Here is an 8,896-nt window from a genome sequence, read left to right as displayed (position 1 = left end):
CCGCCTCCCAGGTTTTCAATAGATTCTCCTGCCTCGGCCTCCTGAGTAGCTGGGATTACAGGTGCACACCACCATGCTCAGCTAATTTTTTTGTATTTTTTTTTTTTTAGTAGAGATGGGGTTTCACCATGTTGGCCAGGCTGGTCTCAAACGCCTGACATTGTGATCCACCCATCTCGGCCTCCCAAAGTTCTGGGCTTACAGGTGTGAGCCACTGCACCCAGCCTAGAGTGATCTGTTTCTAAAGAAAGTGATTCTAATGCAGAGATTATGGCCTGAGATTTGAGAGTGGGCAGTGAGTGTTGTGGGGGCAGGCACTGGCCTGCTGTGCAGACAGAATAGAGAAAGAGAATTGGTCCTCTTGAAACAGAAGTCCTTGGGGTAGACATTACTGATGACAGAGCAGAACTGAGTGATGTGCTTCTTGCTGGGGAGGAAACCAGTGTTTAAAAATTTTCTACATATTTATGACCCTTTGGACTATAATCCTGGAGCACTTTGCTGTTCTAAGTGTCTGATGAGGACCATTGAGCTGCTGGGTTCCAAGATGCAACTGCCAGATATGTTTATTTTTTGACAAGAACAGGAGCTGGTCGATCCCAAGTCTAGGAAAGGGCCCTAGTGTCCTGCTGACCCTGATTGGAATTCATTTAGAAAAATGCAGGTGGGCTGTACCATTTCTTACTTAAGGATATAATATACACATAATGCTTTAATTGAAGTGCTGGAGATGTTTTCTAGAGATCTCACTGAGCAAGAGATCTGGTGGTCCAGGCAAGGCTAACCATCAAACTTGTGCCCCTGTTTGAGTCCCTGAGACAACTTAACTCCAATCAGGATTCACACATCAGGAGCTGTGTGATAGTGAGTTCAGAATTAATAGGGTTTCACTCTTTAGACTTGTCTTGAATTCTATCAGTGACTTCTCTCAGTGGAATTTATTTATTTATTTTTGAGATGGAGTGTTGCTCTGCTGGCCAGGCTGGAGTGCAGCAGCACGATCTCAGCTCACTGCAACCTCTGCCTCCCAGGTTCAAGTGATTCTCCTGCTTCAGCCTCCTGACAAGCTGGGATTACAGTCATGCGCCACCAAGCCCAGCTAATTTTTGTTTTTTTGTAATTTTAGTAGAGACGGATTTCACCATGTTGGCCAGGCTGGTCTCAAACTCCTGACCTCAAGTGATCCACCCGCCTTGGCTTCCCAACCTCAGTGGAATTTAGATCTCTCATTTTCTTACTTTTTGAATTTTGAAGCTATGTTATTGAGTGTGTTAGGATTTAGGACTGTGATATCTTTCTGTTGGACTGAGTCCTGATCATAATAAAGTACCCCTCTTTATGTCTGGGAACACTTCTTGCCTTACAATCCCGGGACTCTGTCTGATATTAGGATAGCTACCTCAGCTCCGTTGTGGTGAACATTTACATGTTGACTATTTTTCTGTCGTCCCATATTCAATCTATTTCTTATGTTTAAAGTGTGGCTGTTGTAAGCAACATATATTTTTATCCAGTATTATAGTCTTGGCTTTTTACTTGGGTTATTTAGTTAATTTATACTAATGACTAATACATTTGGGTTTATTTCTATGAATACATTTGGGTTTATTCCTTTTTTCTTACCTTTTTTTTGATTGATAAAATATTTGTTGTTTTACACTAAGGAGTAAAATAGAATAGACTTCATTACTGTTTGCTTCCATTTCTTCAGTGCTAATCTCTGGCTTCCTTTAGTTCTGGCTTCTATCAACTGAAGAGGAAAAGTAACAGATTCTCCAAGTGTACAGAACAGTAGATGGTTTAAGCTTAGAAATGAATGGGCTGGAAGGAAGAATAGAGATAAATAGACATGGAGAATCACATTATTTGAAGGGATCTATGAGATACATGGTTTTATAATAGAAGGGGCTGCATTTTCAACAACGGAAAAGAGAAATAATGTCAGTTATTCTAAATACGTATAGTAAAACTTCCTTGGCTCCAAATGTATCCAAGTTTATCAATTTGATTACACTTACAGATACTTCGATCCTAGGGCCGGGCGCGGTGGCTCAAGCCTGTAATCCCAGCACTTTGGGAGGCCGAGGCGGGTGGATCACGAGGTCAAGAGATCGAGACCATCCTGGTCAACACGGTGAAACCCTGTCTCTACTAAAAATACAAAAAATTAGCTGGGCATGGTGGTGCGTGCCTGTAATCCCAGCTACTCAGGAGGCTGAGGCAGGAGAATTGCCTGAACCCAGGAGGCGGAGGTTGCGGTGAGCCGAGATCGCGCCATTGCACTCCAGCCTGGGTAACAAGAGCGAAACTCCGTCCCAAAAATATATAAATAAATAAATAAATAAATAAATAAATAAAAATAAAAAAAAAAGATACTTCTATCCTTTGAGAAGAAGCCATGCTATTGACATTCTGAAGTCAAAATTAAGCCTCACTATTTAATTGCTACTTTTCTGAAATCCTTTGGATGATTTTAGTAAAAGTAATTGGTATTATCTGATACCTATTCTATCATCTTTCCTCTTCCTAGCTTTCCTTTTGATTTTATTTATTTATTGAGACAAGGTCTCACTCTGTCACCCAGACTAGCCTGTACTGGCACCGCCTTGGCTCACTGCAACCTCCGCCTCCCAGGTTCAAGTGATTCTTGTGCCTCAGTCTCCCGAGTAGCTGGGATTACAGGCAAGTATTACCATGCCTGGCTAATTTTTGTATTTTTAGCACAGAGGGGGTTTCACCATGTTGGCCAGACTGGTCTCGAACTCCTGACCTCAAATGATCTACTCACCTTGGCCTCCCAAAGTGCTGGGATTACAAGCATGAGCCACCATGCCCTGCCTCTTTTTGATTTTAGAGGAGGAATTTTTACTAATGTGTTTCTAAAGCTAATCTACCCAACTCCTTCTAGCTTACCCTTACCCACCTCCTATGGAATATCACCTTCACCTGTTTTGGCATGTTTGCTGTCACCTTTTTGGTTTCTCCTCAGAATATATCTTTTGTCTCTCCTGCCATTTCTAGTTACATTCAGTCTCTTGGATCTCTTTTCCAAGGTTTATTCCCTCTACTTCCATTTTCTATTTACTCATTTCTTTTTATTGTTTCTCAAAAGGTTTAATCAGGTCATTTAAAAAGCAGATGCATATAAACACAAAAAGTGCTCAGATTTGGACTTCCTGCTGGCAGAAACATAAAAAGGAAAAAAAGAGTTCAAATTTGTATGTTTAAAAAATGGATCCATAACAATTGTATATATTTACAGAGTACAAGTGATATTTTTGGTACGTGCATACAATATGTATAGAGCTCAATTTTTCTTTTTAATTAAAAATTTTATTTTTTACTCATTTATTTGTTGATGTATTAGCTAGGATATTTTCAGCTGCATGTGACAAGAAATCCAACTACTAATGTAGTTTAAATAATGAGGATATTAGTAATCTCACATGACAAGAGTTCAGAGACAGGGCCATTTGAGAACTGGTGAAGTGTTCAGTGATGATATTCAAGACCCAGGCTCTTTTCATCTTTTAATGCAAACATTCTTGGTATGCTGGTGTTCATCCACAGCCTTATCTTCTCATGGTTGCAAGATGGCTGTCATAACTCCAGGCATCACACTTCACACAACTATGTCCGAGATGGAAAAAAAAGTACTTTCCTTCTCACAGTTCTTTCCCTCAGGAAGGAAAGCATTTCAAAACCTCCTTATCAGACTTCTCTGATGCCGTTTTCTCAGAATAAGGTCACATGTCCTGGCTGCAAGGACTGGGAAAATTAGTTTATGGTATTTTAATCCTCTATAGTAGTTTTGGTAGCAAGAAAGTCATATTTTGGAATGATACGATTTGTGGTAAGAACCCAGTCATGTTTAGCACAATTAACTTTTTAAATTTACCTTTTAGTCTTGAGCTCCAGATCCATATAACGAATTGCTACTGGAAATTTCCACTTGGAAGACCCACTGATATCTCAAATTCAATGTATCTGCCCTTTCTCCCTGCCCCTGGCTCTTCTCCATACTCCATCTCAGGAAACAGCAACACCATCTATTCAGCTGTCACGCCAAGAACCTGGGTGTTATCTTTGCCTCCTCTCTTTTTCTCATCCTTTTCCATCATCTTATATGATTGCCTCCATCTCCTACAGGCCCCTCACATCTGCCCACTTCTCTCCATCTTTATGTCCTCATTGCCTCTATCCTGTGTCGTCCATTTCTGAACCACAGAACAGTGCTTAACTCAGAGCAGTAAGTCGGTTTGTGGGATGAATGTTTCCATATGAGAGACAAATATTTTAAGATAAACAACGACTACTATCTTGCCTTATCAATTAGCTTCTTTTCAGGTCTTAAAGGGACCCATTTTTTTTGTTGTTGTGGGGTGGGTGGAAGACCAGATGCAGCAGGATGGGTTATTGACAGAAGAGAATTAGAAAGGTTATAAAGTTTTTAAACTCTCTGTTGGTCCTATACTAGCCTGTACTTCTCTCCTTGTGCTCTCCTCACGTTAGGAAACAGAGGATGCTGTCCTGGAGGTCATAATAACCTAAATGAGTAAAATTCTGAAAGCCAATTTTCAATTCCCAAGTGTATTGAGTATCTAGAATTTCCAGGGAACTTGATGGATCAGAGTAATGCAAAAAAGCAGGACCTCAAGCCCCAGGGTTTTGTAGCACCTGTAAAACATGTTTTATAGTTTCTGTTGTTAAGCTAAATATTTGACATCATATGGCACTTTAAGCACATTGATTTATGGTAAGTCAGCAATTGCATCTGTAATAAAAAGTCCAAAGTATGGGTTTTAAAAGTAATCTACTGTATTTATTATTGACATAAACAGTTACCTGCAGTCCATTTGAACATCATCTTAGATTTAATTCATGTATTAAAGATATTATATTTTCCACTCAGCAAGGTCACCTTCAAAGTGAAAACTGTATGTGGCTGAAAATGAAAAAAATCAAATGTATAAAGATAAATATTCTGAAAATAAATGATATATAGAATTTCATTTTTATACACTCCTGATTAATAATCATATTCTGTTTATTTTTTATGCCCACTTTCTTCTCCCCATCCCCAACTCCAGCAACCACGAATCTGTTTTCCATCTTTATAACTTTGTTATTTCAAGAATGCTATGTAAATGGAATCACATAGTCTGTAACCTTTTGAGATCGACTTTTCTTTTTTCCACTCAGCATAATTCCCTTGAAGTCTTTTTAGTTTTATGTGGAATGTCTGCCTCATGCTTGTTTCACCAGGGTAGTTACAACTAGGGTGGCAGAATTTGACTAATTCAAGAAATACTTCAATATAAATCAAAATAAGAGAGTCTAAATTCTAAGTAATTTTTTAACAGGGCAAGATTATTTATAATTATGAGTCCGTAGTAATGAATGATGAATATTTATTTTTAGACGGTGTTAGAGCAAGTTTGGACAAAAATGCACCTAGTTCAATTGTGAGGTAGTTGAAAGCATGATTAAAATAACCACCAAAATTCCCTAATGCTAATTTAAGAGTATTTTAGTAAACATTTAAGAAAAAAAATATGAAAAATGTTGGAAAATATACCATGTTTATTTTACATGTGCCAAATGTGTATTAATTTATGAACATTTATTGTATTCACCTTGTGTGTGTCTGGAAAGCCCAGAATCATGGAAAAACAAAATCTGCATGGGCCAAAGGTACACATTTTATTGCCTTTCTTTGACTCGCCAATGTGTTTCTTGCTATTGTTCTTAAGATATTGTATGTAGGTTTATGTTTGTTTTCAAAAATAAGTGAAAAGTATGACAAAGGCAATTTCTCTTTAAATAACCTCAACAGAAGGAGGTCTGCTCTTTGGGGTTGGTTTATTTTAGGGAGAATGTTAGCAGGCTGTGTCACAGTCTCCAAGGCCACTCCCAGGTTCAGTGATTCTCTAGGAGGACTCATAGGACTCAGCATAAGTCATACTCAGGATTATGATTTATGACTGAGAAAGGATACACAGCAAAAGCAGCGAAGGAAAAAGGCACATCAACTGAAGTCCGGAGGAAACAAGGTACAAGCTTCTAAGGGTCCTTTCCTAGCTGAGTCACACAGGACACCTTTAACTCCCCCAGCAACAAGCTGACAATATGTATGAAATGCTGCCAACCAGAGAAGCTCATTAGAGACTCATGCCCAGGGTTTTCACTGAGGGTGATGACATAGCACTTTCTATCTAGCACATACCCAAATTTCAGGCTCCCAGAAGGAAAGCAGGTGGTCAGCATAAACCATATTATTTGTACAAATGGTTCAGGCACAGTGAGCCACTCTTATCTACTAATGGAGGGAATCCTCCCAAAATCTGAATTTCCAGATGCTAGACAAACGCCAGCCTTGCAAGCTTGTCTTTTCAAGGATAGCAGCTTAGGCCTGCTGTGTAAGTCTTTTCTGCCCATAAGCACATTTAGTGTAATGCCTTAGTCTATCAATTTGATCTCCATCTCTCTTGGCTCCTCTGTCTTGGAACTCAAGTGAATAAGGGAAAGTGTTACTTACTTGTTTTTGTCACCCAGGCGGGAGTGTAATGGCATGATCTCAGCTCACTGCAAGCTCCGCCCCCCCTGGGTTCAAAAGATTTTCCTGCCTCAGCTTCCCAAAAATTTGGGATTACAGGCATGTACCATGATGCCTGGCTAATTTTTGTATTTTTAGTAGAGATGGAGTTTTGCCATGTGGCCGGGCTGGTCTTGAAATTCCATAATCCCTATGTTTTCACAAGGCTCACCAAGTGGTACAGTGCTTTTCCTCTACATAGTCTCAATTGGTTATTATTTAAAACCACTAAATTTTGGGATCATTTGTAACCAGAAAACAATGAATAAAATCATGAATTCTATTTTACAGTGGCAGAAATCAAGACTCAGGGACATTAAATGATGGTATGTCAGAACCAATTACCAAGAAAGGACTTCAGATTTTTTTCCTCCACTATACCACAATACTATGATTGTTCATTCTTACTCAGTCCACATACAGAACCTTACATAAAGGATGGAGGCTTGGTTCCAAGTTAATTATTTCAGCCACCTCATCTGTAATTTCAATTTGAATTTAATGATATTCATATACTGTAAACCTCCTCTGTAGAATTTAAAGAGCTTATTCTAAAAAAATATATATGACATGACAAAGGATATAGAATATTCAAAACAGTTTTTGAGGAAGAACAAAGTGGGAGAATTTATATACCTAATTTTGAGATGGACAAAAAAGCTACATTAATTAAGACAATGTGGTATTAGCATAAGGATATACACAAAGACCTATGGATACAATAGAGAGCCTAGAAGTAGACCCATAAATGTATTTTCAATAAATTTTTTACATTTGTACTAAGGCAATTCAGAGGGAGAAAAGATTGTATCTCTAACAAATGATACAGGGGGAATTGGGTGTCTAAAAAAAAGCTAACCTTGACCCTTAGTCACACCATCTACAAAGTTAACTAGAACATACAATTAAATATAGAAGCTAAAATCGTAAAACTTACAAAGCACAAGGGAGAATTTCGTGACCTTAAGTTAGGAAAGACTGTCTTAGATAAGAAAACAGAAACAATAAAAGAAAAAAATAGGTTAATTGGACCTTCATTAAAATTATAAACATAAAATCTTCAAGAATAGAAGATGAGGCTTCTGGAATGGTAGTATGAGTCACTGACAGAAATAAAGGGAGAGATAAATAATTCAATAATGTAATTGGATTCTTTAGTACCCTACTTGCAATAATGGATAGAAGAGCTAGGCATAAAATCAAGAAGGATGAGAAGACTTGAAAATCTCTCAAAAGTGTAAATCAAAGAGACCTAACAGATAACTATTCAGTACTCTACCCAACAACAGCAGAATACTCATTCTTCTCAAGTACACATGGAACATTCTCTAGAACAGACCATATGGTAGGACACAAGGAAAGCCTCAATGAATTGAAAAGGATTTAAATCATATAGAGTATGTCTGCTGATCAGAAATAACGGAAGAAAATTTAGGAAATTCATAAATATATGGAAATTAAAACATTTCTAAATAACAAATGGGTCAAATAATAAGTCACAAGGGAAATTAGGAAATGTTTTGAAATAAATAAAAACAAAACAGAATACTAACATTTATATGATGCAACTAAAGCAATGCTTGGAGGAAAATTTATAACTCTAAATGCCTATGTTTAAAAAGAAAAAAAAATACTTTATCAATAACCTAATTTTATACCTCAGGAAATAAATCTTCAGGAAATAAAACCCAAAGCAAGAAGAACGAGGGAAATAATAAAAGCTGGCATGAAAATAAATGGAATAGGGAACAGAAAAACCATAGAGAAAATCAATAAAACCGAAAGCTGGTTCTTGAAACAACAAAATTAACAAAGTTTTATCCAGGTTGACCAACAACAGTAACAACAAAAAGAAGACTCAAATGACTAAAACTCGAGAATAAAAGAAGGTTTGTAACTACCAACATTATTAGTCATTGGAGAAATACAAAGTAAAACTCCCAGGAGATACTAGAATGGCTAAAATAAAAAATTTTAAAACCTGATAATATAATATTGATGAGGATATAGAGCAACTAGTGGGAATGCAAAAAGCCAAAGCCAGTTTTCATGGCAATTGGCAATTTCTTAAAAAGTTAAACATATACTTACAGAAACTGACAAGTTGATCCTAAAATTCATATGGAAATGTAAGAGACCTCAAATAGCTAAAACGATCTTGAAAAATAATCACACAATTTAGTAATCCTATTCACTGGTATTAACTCAAGAAAAATAAAAACATAAGTTCTCAAGGAGACTGTACATGAATGTCCTTAGCAGATGCTATAGTCTGCTATCCCTTCTCGAATTCATATGCTG

General features: G+C 37.4%; 1 long non-coding RNA gene across 1 annotated transcript in view; it reads left to right on the top strand.

Annotated features, from left to right (window-relative positions):
- Positions 1-7,173, top strand: part of LOC108284117 — a 34,353-nt gene extending 27,180 nt beyond the window's left edge. Inside the window, exon 2 of the long non-coding RNA XR_001817081.1 lies at positions 6,887-7,173. This is a non-coding gene — a long non-coding RNA (uncharacterized LOC108284117). The remainder of the gene's footprint in view (positions 1-6,886) is intronic.
- Positions 7,174-8,896: the final 1,723 nt, after the last annotated feature.

This window comes from Cebus imitator, unplaced genomic scaffold (assembly GCF_001604975.1).
Source record: "Cebus imitator isolate Cc_AM_T3 unplaced genomic scaffold, Cebus_imitator-1.0 Scaffold270, whole genome shotgun sequence".
Taxonomy (NCBI): Eukaryota; Metazoa; Chordata; class Mammalia; order Primates; family Cebidae; genus Cebus; species Cebus imitator.
Note: the sequence above shows the minus strand (reverse complement) of the source record. Positions and strands in the feature narration are given on the sequence as shown.